Genomic DNA, 17,515 nt, shown 5'->3' with positions numbered 1-17,515 from the left:
GAATGTGTAAGATAAAGACTGAGCCACAGCTTGCAGGCAGGCAGGAGAAGAATGCGGAGGGGAGGGAATTCAGATCAAGTTTGCTGTTTTGTAGCATTTTGTATTACACAGTCTGAAATGTATGCCAGCTTTTGGATCTGTTCATAGAGTCTAAAACTCCCCAGCCCTAGATGCATATTTGCAAGAGCCCAAAAATGTCTGCACCTTGATGACTCTTTTCAGATTAACTGAAACATATGGAGCATTTCTCATAGCATCAGTCCATTCCATCACGGAGACAACCCTGGCCTCTTCCAACCCACGAATGCATTAGGTTGGACCTTGCTGTGTCTTTTGGCCACAGCTTAGTCATTTGGGGTGGCAGAGTCTGGGAAAAGCTGTAAAGTACCCTGATTTATCTTGCATTGAGGGACAGCCCCCTGGACTTGGGACTGAACTGTGTGTGCCTTGGGTAGTGGAGGGAATTATCTCACTAACCAGATGAGGCTGGTGCCAGCCTTCAGGGTTGCAGCACTGGTGCTGACCAGCCCAGGCTGAGAACAGAAGCAATAATCCAATTAGAGTTCCAATCCCTTTTGATGAAGACATACTTAGGAAAATCTCAGGCATCAACTGGAAAATACTTTTTTTTCCAGCCAAAGATATATTAACAAATAAAAGTCAAAATGAAGTTTCACCAATTGTGGCATATTTAAATATCTACCTTAAATATCTATCACACACAAAAATCCCATGTAATTATACCACTCAAAAGATAATTATAAGATTTACAACAAAAAACTTGGTCCAGGTGAGTAATGTCCCAGTGGGACACCTACATGCAGTGCGGGGCATCCAGCCTGGAACCAGCCTTTGTCGGTCCACAGGTCTCTGTATTTCCTCAATCACATGGCACGAAAGAGTGCTGGGGCAGTTGGAGCAGGGGTTGAGGATGTCAGAATGGGGTGAGGCAGCGCCAGACTTTGAACTTTTTTGATGTTAATAAAAACACTTCACAGTAAAAAGAAAACCAAATGAAACTCAGGGAGATAAAGCTCTAGGTCAGAAATTTCAATTTTTTTTTTTTTTTTTGAGACAAAGTCGCCCTCTGTTGCCTATGCTAGGAGTGCAGTGTCACGATCTCGGCTCACTCCAATATCTGCCTCCTGTGTTCAAGCGATTCTCCTGCCTTAGCCTCTTGAGTAGCTGGGACTGCAGGCACCCGCCACCATGCCTGGCTAATTTTTGTATTTTTAGTAGAGATGGGGTGTCACCATGCTGGCCAAGCTGGTCTCAAACTCCTGATCTCAAGTGATCTGCCTGCCTCGATCTCCCGAAGTACTGGGATTACAGGTGTGAACCTGCACCTGGCCTGAAATCTTTATAAAAGGATCCACAGCAAGATAATTTACTACATCATTAATTTGTATGTATTTTCCTCACTGCATTTCCCTCTTCTATACCAAAAAAGTAGCCAGCTTTTATATTCCTTTAAAGGTGGAAGTATCGATTCTGGGGAAGTGAAGTTTCCACACCACAATGGGAATGTTTTGGGGACCAGCAGGGTGCCCTAGATTGCTGTCTGATCCTCTGAGGGGAACTGCTGTGTGGGCTCCATGGTTGTCTGGACCCAAGTACCAGTTCTCTCACTGCTGTTAGGGTCCTGTGCCCCAGGTGGTTCAGGTTCCATGGAATGACCTAAGGGCTCACCTCACATTGTATGAAAAGTGTATCAGCAATGACCATCGGCACTGTAGGCCCGATCTCGAAATGTTCTGCTTTATGAGACCCCTAGAAACATGCATAATTCCAGAGGACAGAGGGCAGGGCAGAAAGGGAGAGCCAGTATAATAGATACTGAATTACCCAGCAGCCAGGTGGAATGGAGATGCAGAATCAGAATCCCATTTAATTTAATTTTGAAAAAAAAGAAGCCTTGTGACATTTCTTACAGATTCATATAATGGTCGAAAAGGTATAGTTACCATGAAGCTGTATACACTTTCTTTAAAGGAAACATTATTTGCAGGTCCAACATGAAAAGAGATCAAAATTAAAGCCTTTCAAATTGAAATGGGTTCTAAAGCCTGAAGCCCTGTCTTCTCATTTTCCCAAACCGTGCCCAAGAAGCTTCACAAAGGCCTTGGAGCTCCGTAAAGGTCCATGAAATTCCAAGGAGCACTGTTTGAAAACTGATGTTCTACTTAGCATCCATTCGAAAGAATTAAAAATGGCCATAATAATAATATTAACAATGTTATTAGTAATAATGATATAATGCTCTATAGTTTCAAAAACAGTTATGTGTGTTAGTTCACTTAGTCTCTGCAATAACGTAAAACACAGGAAGTAGATATCTTAATTCTTAAGATGAAGCAACTTGTCATAGGCACAGTACCAAAAAGTGTGTTTTTTGTTGATTTTCAATATGGGAAAACAAAACAAAATATGAAACTGACTGAGGACACATAATAAATACTTATATGCTCATTACAAGAATTGAATGATTATTAACATTTTATCATATTACCTGAGAAGTAATTATTAAAGAAATTTAAAATTACAGATAAATAAAACTATGCTTTCCTCCCTCTTTCCTTTCCTTTTATTTTTCTACAAAGGAACCAATAAAATTAATGTAATGTAATGTACTGCAATGTAATGTAAATGGGCCAGGGACTTGTTTTATTTAAAAATGATATATAGAATTGCTTGTAAACTTGCATTGTCACTCAACATTAAATCATTTTTACTAATATTAATATTACTGCATCACTCAATCACATTATAGTTAATTTATCCTTCCTCTTACTAATGGACATTTGGGTGGTTTATGACAGTATACTATTATAAATACTGCTACAAAGATGAACATGGCCATAACTGAAATAGTTTCTGTAGAGGAAACAATGTTATTAAATTGGTGCCAAAGTAATTTTGGTTTTTGTCATATAAAAAAATGGCAAAAATTGCAATTAGTTTTGCACCAAGTGTAATAGTTTACAGGTTATCGATGAGGATAATCAGTTTTATGAGCTATTGCCACTTTGGTCTCCAAGTTCCATCTCTACTAGCAGTGTATGAAAACTTTGATATAATTACATTATCTTTGAAATTTGAATGGCTAGTTTAAAAACTTTAAAAAATTTCATTGGGGTTAAATAATAGCACATTGTTGTAAATAGGAATTCTTCATGACATTGAGCCTTATTTCATGTTTATTGGCCATATGGCCTTCTTCTTGGCATCACCTATTTACATTTTTTTGTAGACTTCTCAGTTGGTTGTCTTTTCCTAGTGATCTCATTCATTCATTCTTTCACTAATTCATTTGCTCATTTATCTGTTCAATAACCTCTTGTTGAGGGTCTACCATATCCCAGGCCTGCTTTTAGTGGAGGCAGTCGAACAACAAGAAAGGAGGCAGTACACATATACTGTAGTATTAGACAGTGATAAGAGCTAGAAGGAAATACAAATTGCAGGAAAACAGAGAGAGTAGTGAGGATGTGCCTGTTCAGATATGAAAGAAGTGTCCAGGAATGGGTTCTCAAAGAGGTCACATTCTGATGGAAACCTAAATGAAGAGAAGGAAAGAACTTTGAGAAGATTTAGAGGACAAGTACTTCATGATTATGAAATGAGAGCAAAGAAAATGAGAAAGACAAAAACAACTTTGTGATCTGAGGAACATTAACTAGAATAATTATATTTTCAATCACGTACTATGTCCTTTAACATTATTTGCTAATTTGTTTAAAGTTTATTTATTTGAATATGCATATATATTTTTATTCACTATTAAATTTTTCTTAAATTTTCTAATTCATTACTCCTAACATAAAAGCCAGGGTTACTAGCGTAAACTCACACATCCTTTTTGTTTTATCATGCTGCCTATCTCAAATAACAATGGAGAATGCAGAACAAATATGCAGAAAATTGTAACTAAAAGCAGAAGTTTACACAAAAACTCTTCAATGGGAAATTCTCTGAAGAATTTTTGAGTCTCCTTCAAGACCTGTCTATTCTTTCATGCCATTCCACAGCCACTATCAATAATGGTAGCAGAATAATTCCAAACAACACATTTCAGCTTCCAACATGACCTCTTTCTGAACAATAAAGAGAGGCTGATATTTTCATGCCTTGTCCAAAGGGGCAAAAGTTTGGCTCATTCATTTTCTTTTCTCTGTAACACCCTCTTGTTTTCTTCTTAAACGAAGCAAAAACATCTTCCATTTTCCTTCAGAAGACCTCATATTTTGTCAGAACTACACAGCTAGCCTGTATTAAACACTATCACATGATAGGTACTGGATGGTTCATTGAATTAACATAACACTTTCAGTAGTGAGGTATTCATTGCCCTTTCCATATGTGGAACACTGGTTGGGGAAGGTTAAATGACTTGCTCACAGTTATGCAATCTGGAAGTGGTACAGTCCAGATTTTCTAATCTCAAAGGAGCTCCCATTTAGCACAAAGTAAAAATAATCCAAGAAGCTCTTGAAAATGACTCTGTTTTTCATCACCTTGGGAAACCTTGAGGACACATTTTTGTCCCTGCAGATGTGGGACCTCTCCTTGGGCTCTGAATCCCTGATGCATGCATTTTACAGTTTGATAACATACAGTCGGTCCAAAGCTCACTAAGTTCAAGCGAACACACTCCAGTTTTACTTTGTCATTGTCTCTTCCTCTTCCCCATTGTCTGCCTCCTATCCTCTGCTCATTACTACTAGAAGAAGGGATCTCCCTCTTACTCAACAAGACCAAAGTAGACCTAGCAGGGATCTGGCACAGCAGGTGGTGACCCAAACACTGGGATCCAAAGGCTTTGGGAATATCCTCTGTCTCTTGTGAATCCCCAAAGCACACATTTCAGAGCTGGCAGTGACCTCAAGAAATAACCTCATCCAGACATCTGCCACTGTCAGTTGTCAGACATTATCTCAATTTTGCTGATGAGGTAACTGGCCTTCGAGATTATGTGACCAACTCAAGGTTATATGCTAGGAAAGTAACTGTGAAGGCCTATATCCCTGTATAATAAGCTGCTTCTTTTATTACATGATTAGAGTCTTTCCTTGGAGTTTTACAACATTTAAAAAAATACTGAAACTTCTGCAACTCAGTTGTAAGTTATGGAAACAAATTAAGGAGTGACAGTGTTAAGGATGAAGACAGAATCACCAAAAGTGAAGGGAAAGAGGGTCTCAAAGGGAAGCAGAGGGACGAGGAGGATAAATTTTACTGAATTCCAGCTTTGCACTGAATAAAATATATTTTGCATTTCCAGTGCTACTTTTCTGGAATTTTACAATGATAGCGGTAGAGAAAAGGGAAAGGAAGAGAGAGCAATATATTATGTACTACACATTTGTTATCTCATTTAATTCCCCTCCACCCTAGAAACCTAAGAAGTACAAATTGGCTCCCAATCCCTTATCTACAACCCTTGTGATTAGATGCCTGCCAGATTCAGAACTGTTCAGATTTTAGAAAGTCAACAGAGTGCATGTATCATACATTTTAAAACATTCTCAATATTACTGAACAGGAATTTCCCTGACCCCTTTGCAGGACTCATGACAGGGGTGCCCCATTTACTCAGCCTGTGGCTCTCAACTCCTCGTGGGAGGGGGAACTGGCATACATGAGCTCTGGAACCAGGCCCCTTCAGCAATGGCAGGGGTAATCTACACTCACTCAAGACTTACTGCACTCCCCGCTTTGAGGGGTGGGGAAAGCATGCAGGTGAGTAGGTGCAGGAGCCAGGGTGAGTGCTTTCAGGCAGGAACAAACTCTGTGTGAGCCCTGCAGCAGTTTCTAGTAAGGTGCCTGTGACACCTGAAGCCCCAGGGGGCATGTTACAGTGATCTTTTAGCAGTGCCATCTACAGACAGCTTAACTGTTAACAGTTTAGTAGGCCCTTTTGTATCTGCACTTGCTCCCAAGCTCTTGTCTGATTTCCAGGAAAAATGAGGTCATGTGAACAAATTGAAGGATGGTAAATGCAGGGGATTTTATTGCCAATCAAAGTGGCTCTCAGTGAGAAGGGGAGCTGAAAAGGGAATGAAGGATATAGGTAATCTTTTCCTGAAGTCCAGGATTCTTTTCTGAAGTTACAGTATCAAGCTGTCCCTCTGAAGTCAAGCTGCTTTTCTCCAACATCCAGCCATAGTTGTCCTGACGTCCTGCTGTTTCTTCTTCTCTGCTGGCTGAGTCTGGGGTCTTTATAGGCACAAGATGGGGCAGGGCAGAGTCATGGGTGGTTTAGGAAAAGGCAAACTTCTCGTGGGAAAACAGGGATATAAGTTCTCACGTTGGGCCATGGTCTCAGGCTTTTCAGCTTGAGGGTTTTGCCAGGGACCCTGCCCTTTTCTGCCTAGAATTTCTCTGCCTCCTGTCCCTATCAGTATCTAGGCTAGCATCCTGTAATCAAACATATTTGTGTTACTTCAGCCAGAAGTATGCATATTCTCATTAAGTGGGATTAAATGAAGACTATAAATCGTCTTATATCAGTTCGAGTAAGGTTTTTTGCAGCCAAGTAAGTTCAGATCAGGTTAGGTTTTAACATCAAACAAGTTACAAAAAAGAGATTCTGTTTTGAGAAATTTCTGGAATTTGCAATTGCACATAAGGAATTGGGGATCTATATTAATACCCTGTATTCTTATCACATCACAAATGTAGAAATAGAGGCTTAGAGTTTAAGCAGTTGCCTAAGTTCCCACAGTCTCATGCCAGAAATGGGGCTGGAAACTACAACCTTCAATACTATCACTATCCTCATTACTACCTCCAGGGAGGGGATTTCTTCTCTTAAGAAGATGGCAGGAAAGCTTGTATAGGCAGGCTGACACTTGTCTTTTGTATTTTTAATATATTTCAGAGGAGTGTGCATGGGCATTATGTATGTTGAACATAGTCTCAAGACCTATGAGTAAACACATTCCATGATTGATGAATGAGCATGAAGATTGCTTGGAGATGTCACAGACAGAGCATCAGGTTTCTTTGAACTCATAATTAAATGGTGGTCAAAAACTTTTCTAGGGAAGTATGACAAAGGAGATGCTGATCACAGATTCACACTTGCAGAAAGCAGAGTCTTCCATCTGCCAGCACCTGCCTTTGTCTAGGAGTATGAAGGAAGATGTGAGAGCAGTTCCTTATCATCTGCCACAGGACATTGGCTAAAGAGTTATCTTTGGGCAAGTACCAGCTGTGTGGCTCTTTATGATGATACAGAACCTATGCAAATGTGATGCTTTTATTAATTTTGTAAGTACTGGTTAAACATTTTCATCATGCCAGCTATTGTCCTAGAACACACTGGGTATTCAAAAATAAGTAAGACTTATTTCCTGTCCTCATAATCCTCTCAAAAGAAAGAGACAATAGAAGGGATAAGGCACACAAAGACTTAATTATAATACAAAGAAGAGAATGAATAATGTAAGAAGAAAACAATAAAGAAAGTGCTACTGGGAGCTAAAGTTATGATCATCTAATCAGAAATTTCAGGAAGGGCTGTGAAGATGATTTTGAAGAAATGGTAGGACTGGAGACATAGGGAGGTAGGAAGAAAGGTGTTCCTTGTAGAGGAGACATAACATATCAAGAATAGTTGGCATTAGGCCTTTTAAAAACTTGTTATTCCTCATCAGAAGAGTGGCTGGCCTACATAGTGGCATATATTTATACCCCTAACTCTTCAAATTGTTTTCTTGAATTTTAATGAATTTTTGGACCTTTTAAAGTATATACTTCAGTTATTTTTAAATCATTAAAAAATTGTGTAACAGTCATTACAGTCTAGTTTTGGACATTCCCATCACATGATAAAATTTCCTTGAGCCCATTTATAATCAATCCCAGCTTCCACTCCTTAATCCTGGGCAATCAGTAATCTATTGACTGTATATTTGCCTTTTCAGAAAAGATGAAAAACATGAAATACATGAAATTATACATTATGCAGTCTTTTATATCTGGCATCTTTCACTTAGAATATATCTTGCAGGTTCACTCAGGATTGTAGCATGTATCAGTAGTTCATTGTTTTTGTGTTGAATGGAATCCATTGACTGGATATACCATCTTGTGTTTATGCTGTTGTCAGCTGATGGACATTTGGGTAGTTTCCAATCTCTGGCTATTGTGAATAAAACTATGGATATTCTCAAACAAGTTGTCGTTTGGATATCTGTTTTAATATTTCTCTTTAGTAGATTACTGAACTTACTAAGATTGCTGGGTTTTATGGAAACCCTGAATTTAAGTAAGAAATGGATAAATTATTTCTAAAGTAGCTGTACCATTTTATATTTCCACCAGCAAGGTATGAAGTTTCTAGTTTTCAACTCTTGGTATCATCTGTCTTTTTCACTACAGCCATTCTAGCATGTATCTATTTGTGATTTTAATTTGCACCTCCCTAATGACTAATGATATCGAGCATATTGTCATGTGCATATGGCCATATGGATGCCTTTTTTGTTATGATGTCTATTCAACTCTTACCAGATATACAATTTGCAAATATATTTTTCTCAACTTCTGGCTTGTCTTTCTTAAAGGTATTGTTTGAAACACAAGTTATCAATTTTAATGAATCCTATTTGTCAAACTTTTGTGACTTTTAATATCGAATATAAAACTCATTGATTAACCAAAGCTTATAAAGATTTTCTCGTAAGTTTTCTCCTAGAAGTTTTATAATCTAAGTTCCTACATTTTATGTCTATAATGCATTTGAAATGATTTTTTAGCATAGTGTAATGTAAGGCTCTACAATTTATTTTATTTTATTTTTGCGAGTGGATATCTAATTGATCAAGTACCACTTGTTGAAAAGAGTATGCTTTCTCTGTTGAATTACTTTTGTGTTGTTGTTGAAAATCAGTTGCCCACATATATGAGAGTATATTCTTTGACTTTCTTTGCTTCATTGATAGATTTTTCTGTTTTTATGACTAAATAGTACTATCTTGACTACTGTAGCTTTATATTAATAATATACCTTCAAGTCAGGTAGCATTAGCTCTCCACCTTTATTTTTTTTTTAATGTTATATTGGCTATTGTAGGTCCTTTGAATTATATAATAAGTTTTTCAATTTCTATTGAAAAAGACTGTTGGGATAATAATAGAGATTGCATTACATCTATAGATCAATTTGGAGAGAAGTAGCTCAATAAAAATACTGAGTTTCAAATCCAGGGAAATACAATTTCTCCATTTATTTATATATTCAGATTTCTCAGTAATTTTGTGTAGTTTTTAGTGTATAAACTTTGTACTTCTTTTGTTAAATTTATTCTTAATTAATTTTGTTCTTTTTGCCGCTATTGCAAACAAAATTGCTGAATTTCATTTTCAGTTGTATCCCTTCCGGTATATAAAAATATAATTTATTTCTGTGCATTAATCTTATACACTGGAATCATAGAATGACTTAGAAATTGTTCCTACTTCTACGTTCTAAAGGAGTTTGTACAGGATTAGTGTTATTTTTCTTTAAATATATGATAGAAATCACGAGTGAAGCCATCTTGAATGTGACTTTTTTTTTTTTTGGTGCAAAGATTTTAAAGTTCTGATTCAATTTTTTAAAAGGTTTTGGCCTACTCACATAGGCGATTTCTTTTTGGGTAAATAATAATAGTATATTCACTAGGAATTCATTTATACAATCTCATTTGTCTCTATTATTGGCATAAAGTTGTTCCTATTTTTTACTTGTTATGCTTATAGATTTTCTATGGCCAGCCAGTAAAAAAAATATCTGCTTTCATCCTGATTTGGCAATTTCTCTATTTTCTTTTAGTTTCTTGGTCACTTGAGCTGTGAATCAATTTTGTTGATCTTTTCAAGAGATTTTTTTTGGGTAATTGATTTTATTCCTTTTGTTTTCAATCTATTGATTTCTGTTTCAATCATTATTTCCTCATTGTGCTTACTTTGACTTCAGTTTGCTCTTCTAGTTTCTTAACCATACAAATGCTTTTCATGTTCTGTGATTTGTATTTAAAGATATGTATTTATCTTTAAGCTTGAGCTACCTTCTATATATGTGTGTGTACATATTTGATCCATTGCTTATTCAGAAGTATTAAAATTTCCAAATAATTTGGATTTTCTCAGATTTATTTCTGTTTGGAGTATGCTGTGGTCAGATACCATACTTTGTATAATTGTAATCTGTTTATATTTGTCATGAATTCTTTTGTGATATAGATATGGTCTCTCCTGGAGAATCTTACTTGTGGATTTTACAACAAAGTGTATTCTGTAGTCATTGGTTGAAATGTTTTATGAACAGCATTTAGATCAAGTTGATTGATAATGTTGTTCAGGTTTTTCACATTTTTGCTATTTTATGGCTATTCTATAAATTGTTGAGAGACAGCTAGTAAAATTTCCAACTGTTACTGTTAAATTGTCTATTTCTCCTTTTCATTCAGTCAGGTTTTACTTCATGTATTTTGGTACTGTGTTGTTAGGGATATATACAAATGTAATTTTTATATCTTCTCAATATATTGACATATTTTCATTAAGAAATGTCCCTGTTCACATCTAGTAATATTTCTTGTCTTGGAGCCTATTTTGTTTGCTATTAATACAGCCATTCCAGCTCTCTATGGTTACATTTTTAATGGTAAATACTTTCCATCCATTGCTTTGCCCCATCTGTCTTTGCATCTAAAGTATGTCCCTTATAGAAAACATAGGCTTTCTTTTTTTTAACCAAGTCTTATCATATCTGCCCTTGTCATGGTGTGTTTGGTCCATTCAGAATGCGAAATGATTCTACTTAATATGATTGTATTTACAACTAATATTTTGCCACTTGTTTTCTATTTGTCCTGTATCTTTTTGTTCCTCCATTCCTCCTTTGCTTCCTTCTTTAATGCTAACTAAATATATCTTAGTGTACTATTTTAATTGTTTATTTTCTCTCTTTCCTTCAATATAGATACAGACATAGATATAGTTATCTACATATAAAATCCCAAGGGATACAATATGCACCTAATTTAGCACCATATACTTTAGAAAAATACTAACTTAGATCCGGTAAAACAGAAACTTTGCTCCAATGTATCTTCTTCTCTCCTGTGATTTTGTCATTATATATTGTATCTTAAGATGTAATAAACCCATCACAGTGTTTTAATTATTGTTCAATAAAATCTTATGTAAGTTTTAAAAATTAAAATTGAAAAACACATTTATAGAATTTTTTATATTTACCTATATTTAAAATATCCTGTATTCTTCATTTTTTTCTTAGGATTTCTGTTACTCTCTGGTGTTATTTCCTTTCAGCTTGAATGAGTTCCTTCAATATTTACTAGAAGGTATGTCTGATAGCAATAAATTCTTTCAGTCTTTGTTTACCTAGAAATGTCTTTATTTCACCTTCGTTTTTGAAAGAAGGTTTTGCTGGATATAGAAGATTTGGTTGACAAGATTTTTTTTTTCCTCTCAATTGAAGCTGTCATTCCACTGATTCCTAGACTCCACTGTTTACGACAATAAATCAGCTGTTAATCATTCCCCTATAAGTGATGGATCATTTTGCCTTTGCTGCTTTCAAGATTTTCTCCTTTTCTTTGGCCATAAACAGTCTGTAATGTGTCCAGATGTGAATCTCCTTGAGTATTTCTGCATGAGATTCATTGATCTTGGATCTGTAGGTTAATATATTTTTAAATTAAATTTAGGAAGTTTTAAACTGTTATTTCCTCAACATTTTTTTGTTTTATTTCATATTAGCTTCCTGTGCCCCCAAAACAACATAATAGAAACTGGGCTACATAAGCAGAAATGTATTGTCTTACAGTTCTGGAAAACAGAAATCTGAAAGCAAGGTGTTGGCAAGGTTATTTCCATATGAGGGATGTGGGAAGAATCTGCTCCACACCTTTTCCCTGGCTTCTGTTAGACTGAGGCAATCTTTGCTTTCTCTGCATCATCACATAATCTTTCTTCTACACAGGTTTTATTCTGTGTTGAACTATAAAAGTTCCCCATTTTATAAGGACACCAGTAATATTGGACTAGGTCCCACAGAGATAATACCTCATCTTAACTTGGTTATTTGCAAAGACTCAATATTCATATAAGGTCACATTTAAAGGTCCCAGGAGTTAGATTTTAATATCTTTTTGGAGGACAGAATTCAACCCATAATATGCCCCTTTTATTCTTGTTTCCCTCTAATAATTCTGGTTGCATGTGATGATATGGTTGATGTTTTTCCCAGGTTTTTGAAGTTCTGTTCATTTTACTTTAAATATTTTTTTCTCTGTTCTTCAGACTGTATAATCTCTACTGATTTATTCTCAACGTCATACCTTTTTTTTTGCATCTCAAATCTGTCCTTGATCCCTTTATTAAATTTTTTTTACTTCAGATATTGTACTTTTCAACTCTAGAATTCCATTCATTTTTAAAAAATAATTTATCTCCCTTCATTGAAATTCTCTATATGTTGAGTCATGGTCATTATGCTTTCCTTTTGTTCTTTCAACAGATTTCTTTAGTTTATGGAATGTATTAATAAAAGCTGCTTTGAAGTCTTTTCTGCTAAATTCAGCATCTGGGGAAATCAGAGACAGTTTTTATTTACTGTATTTTTTCTCTCTAAATACTGGTCTTTCTTGTTTCTTTACATGCTTTGGAACTTCTGGTTGAATACACTTTATATAATATAGTTTAGCAACTCAGGGTTCTGATTTCTCCTCTGGAAATTATTATTTTTGTTCTTATTTTGTTTGTTTAGTAATTTATAAAGACCGTATCTGTGAAGTCTGCCTCCACTGTAAGCTATAACTGCTGATGTCCCTATGCAGTGTTATCATCTATTTTCTTTTCTTTTTAGTCTAACTTCCTAGGTATTGTCCCTGTATCTGCATAAGTTTGACTTCAGCCCAAGATTGGTCAGTAGTTGTGTTCAAACACCTTCAACCAGTAAGGGTTCCACTCTCTGGTTGTTAGCAGGGTATGACATTAAAATTTTAGGCCATTCTCATTTCTCTTATCTTTTGCTTCCTTTCAGGCTGTCTTCTATTTCCTCTGAGAATGTGGGCATGCTCCACTGACCTGGCATTTTTGGGTGGCTTGATTCTGCACATCTGCACGACCTCCAGTCAATTCAGAATATGTGGAATGCTTCTCAGTCCTCCTAAGCCTATCTCATCTCACAGAACTCTCTGTTAAATCTCTGGCTCCAATCCATGGACTGCCTCAAACAGAATTACAACATCAGTGGAGCCCCTAGATCTCCCTATTAGTTTCTACTAAGCTTTTGCTGCCAATGCTTGAATATGAATAATTCTCCAGCATGGGTAGCAAGGCTGCTCGTTTGTGAGCAGCCACTGACAAGAAAACCACAAACTTACACTGTTCTGATCTGAAACTCAGTACTTTTCATGAATAAACACTTCTTAATTTTCTGTCTGTCTTTGGTTGATTTCCAGAGTATTAAAAGATTGTTTCTCATGATTTTGTGCAGTTTTATAGTTGCTTTTTGGGGAGAGAATTTATTTGCCTCCTCATTCTGTCATGCTTGAAGAAAAACACTTTAAGACTTCTCTTCAATAGTTGTGTCCTTGACGTCCTCAGCATTGGGCATTGACTGTTTGCTTTCTTTACAATGATATCTTTCTAGATGCCTTTGGTTCTAGCAGCTTGGGAGATACACTAGACAAACAAAATGCGTCCAGTCTTCATTTCTAATCTTTATTCTATCCATTCAAAATCATAAGCTTATTCACTTTCCCATGAGTTTCCTCATCTATTAGCACTTTGTAGAATGTTGTACCTTTCCCTTTTCAAACCCATCACTGCTCCAAGACTCTACTCAAAAACATCCTCCTTTATAAAGTTCTTCCTAATTACTTCAACTCACTCCACTTTCCTTCTCTGACATTTTAGCTCTAATTTTTGCCATTGCTTCTGGAAATTACACTGTTTCTTATATTCTTCTCCTAACTATTCCTTTTATGCACGTTTATTTTTAATATCCCTAGGGAAATCACATTTTTTGAAGGGAGAAGCAAAGCTGTTATTATTTTCCATGTCCCATAGATTTTGCTGAAATCCTAGATATATCTATACACAATTTAAAGTTAATAGATTGAATTGAATATGATAGAGTAAATGGTTGCCTGATTGATAATCATGCCCTATACTTTTAGGACAATTAGCATCATAAAAAGATGTTTTACACTCCTCTTCACCTGAGCAAGTCTCTGCTTATCTCTGCTTGCCTAATTCACCCTATGTTTCAAATTCCAGATAAAATACCTTCTTCATGAAGCCCTTCTTGATTCTCTCTCCTTCCTGAACTTGCAGTGTATCCTGCACTTTGCCTGTGGTCATTTGCCACTTTCTGTCCTGAATCACTGCTCTTTACATACATGACTTTGGTTGTTAAATATGAGCATCAGCTTCAGGCAAGGATTTATCTCTGTAATTTATCTCATTGGTAGAATGTCTTGGTATACAATTGACATAGTTCTTATATGCTAACTAAATGAATGAATGAATACACCTCAACCTTGGTTCTATCAATTTCACTCAGTTTGTAGAATATAATGATAGGACATGGACAGTATGTCCTATGAAGTCAAGAGAGGTTAATGCTGTAAAAGAAATTACAGATAATCTAGTACAGTTTTTCCTTTTCATACTGGATCATTGAGGTCTACTGAAGTGAAATGATGTGTCTAGTAATGAGTATCAGAGGTCTACGGATGGTCAGTAAGATTGCTTTGCATGGTTTTGATCATTCTTCCAAACTGAAGGATACAGAATAAAGCTGGCATTGCACATTCCAAGTGACTATAGGCTTCATCAGAATTGCAGGTTTCATTTAGTGCTTCTCTTCATGGCAAGAAATTTCTATTCAAATCCTTTTGCCACCAAAAATATAGCTGACCTTGCATTCACTGTAGGGTAACAAATTAACAGGCCAGTTCTAATAGCCAAGTTACCAGACCTAACAACCAACACTTTCCCTTTGATGCAAAGATGTTAATAGACTCCAACGTATTGACTGGCCCTTAACGAGGAAGTAAATTCCAAACTAACAAGAAAATGTAAATCTGATGTGATTTCCCTAACCAAAACACAGCAAATACACCAAAACACTGTCAAGTGTACAGCTACTAAACTTTAATGACAATATCAGTTCTGCTTGCTGAGGGGAGTAGTAAGTCCTTGGTTCATCTATTATAAAGATTGAAATTCAGGCTGATTTCCCTGCACTTGGCAGGTGGCTGAGCATTAGCCAGCTAATGTAGGCCATTCTAGCTGTATTTAATGAAGGTGGCACCCAAGACATCAACATCAAGAAAAAAGCTTATCTATGTATCTCGTTCCTACTGAGCATTGTGTTTCTGAAGTTGTTGATGTTTAAGAGCAGGTTAACCTAAAATTAAATAAATAGTAAAATCATAACCATACGTTCTCCAAGTGTAGGTAGCTAACTGTCAAGTCTATGTTTTCATTTTAATCAGGTGAGAGAACTTTGCAAAAGTGTGCTGACAGAGTGCCTGCTATGTGACAGGCACCCCCACACACATGTACTTCACTCCTGTCATTTTACATGAAGTGACTGTAGAGTTTCCCCTAGGCCTTCTTTCCTTCCCATTCTGCTCCTCTGCACCACACTGACCCCTCCTGTAGTCTACAGGGTCCTATACATAATGATAACTGCTCTTACTTCTTGGCACTGTATTACAAGTCAGGTTCTCTATCAGATGTTCTACGTTGTCTCTTTTAATCATGAAAAGTCATTTAAGGTAGGCACTGTTATGCACATTTTAGTGATGAGGTACTCAAGACTGAGAAAGATTAACTGGCATGCTGGGAGTCACACAACAGTAAGAGAGAAAGACAAATTTTGGACACACGATAGTCTTTGCACTGACACCTTGCTTTAAAACTTCCAACCTTGATTTTGCCTTTGGGGACACAAAGACACCATTCCCAGTTATGGTTCTCCATCTTCTTTGTCCAATTCTGAGAGAAAAGGAGCACACAGCCCCAGCCCTGTGATAGTCCCTAGGGCTCATTCTGTTGGGAAGGGAGGCTCCACAGCAGGAAAAAAGCAGTGAGGGAAAGGGACTTTGTTTTCTTTTTCTCATTTAGTTCTGTGTGCCCAAAATATCTTTAGGGATGGTGTGTGCTTCTATAGCGTGACCCATACACAATAACAAAAATAGACAAAAATGTTTCTAGGAAGGCCAAGAAACATTTTTTCTTATGGTATTATGTGCACAATGCCCAGCATAGTACCTCATACATAACAGGTCATCAACATAAACAAATTTGACATTTTGATAAGCAAGTGTTCTCACAAAAATGTATTTCTTGGTCTATTTCATATGCTAATTCTTGTCTATTCATCACACACAGCTATAATGTTAAGCAGAAAAGCAGAGAACAAAATTTTATCCATGCTTTGATTACAACTAGGAAAAATTACGGGTGCATATGGAGCATCGGAAAGGAGTACGAAAATGGAAGCAAAATGCGTTGGTGTGGTGGGATTGTGGCATGATTTTCTTCCATTTCGATTCCTGTTAAAGCTATTATGCTGTTGTTTGTGTGATAAATAATCTTTTAAAGTATAACAGTGTATATCAATTAAAAAGAAAACATGTAAATGTATGTGCCAAAACCATCAGGAGGCATAAATGTAGCAGTTCTGTTTCTGCTGGAATTCTGGCTTCTAATGAGGTCCTTATTCTCCCTGTCAAAAAGTGCAATCAATCCCCAAGCCACTGTGTTAAAAGAGAAAAGGGGTGATGAGAGTCATCTCAACACAGGGGTGATGAGCGGCCCTGGGGGTCCTCCCAGCTATTCCACAGGAGGACTTTCTGTTTTATTTGTGCCTGACGGGTATGCTTCTATGGCTCATTTCTAAGTAATTTATACTGACTATCATGAAAGTATCTCTATTTTGGCTTCCCTAAGAGAATTTGATCCAAATTGTGCTCATCACCTGTTCCATTATGCCATTTGAAAGCCATTAGTTTAAAGTAGACCTTGCAGTGCTATTTATTAATCATCACCAAACTATGGTCTCCTAAGTAGAAACGTTGGGGGCCTTGTTAGAAATGAAAATACTCTGGCTCCTTAGACTTCCTTATCAGAAACTCTGGGGCTGGGCTCAGCAATCTGTGTTGTAGGAGACACCCCACCTATCACATGATTTTGATGTTCAATAAATTTAGTAATTTGGACTAAACACGCCCACATAATGTTCCCACCCTAGTTTTTCAGGAATGATTGCTTAGTTCATATTACTTACTATTTCAAGTTAAAACAAGAAGTTATTAAAATACAATGTGTTATATAGAAGTGTTAGTGTTTTAAGATATTGTGATCCATTAATATATTAGATTGAATTAATTTGTCAGTTTTCATGGAATGAATGGGTTCTCTTTAGGGCCTGGGAATTGAGAATTTTAACAATAGATAAGCACTATGAGAAGAAGAACCA

The 17,515-nt window shown here is 36.4% G+C and overlaps 1 protein-coding gene across 14 annotated transcripts in view; it reads right to left on the bottom strand.

Moving 5' to 3' along the window:
- SEMA6D (semaphorin 6D) overlaps positions 1-17,515 on the bottom strand; it is a 591,099-nt gene that overhangs the window by 199,221 nt on the left and 374,363 nt on the right. The window lies entirely within an intron of this gene.

The sequence above is a fragment of the Callithrix jacchus genome, chromosome 8, assembly GCF_049354715.1.
Source record: "Callithrix jacchus isolate 240 chromosome 8, calJac240_pri, whole genome shotgun sequence".
Lineage (NCBI taxonomy): Eukaryota > Metazoa > Chordata > Mammalia > Primates > Cebidae > Callithrix > Callithrix jacchus.
This window is presented reverse-complemented; position numbering and strand designations above follow the sequence as displayed.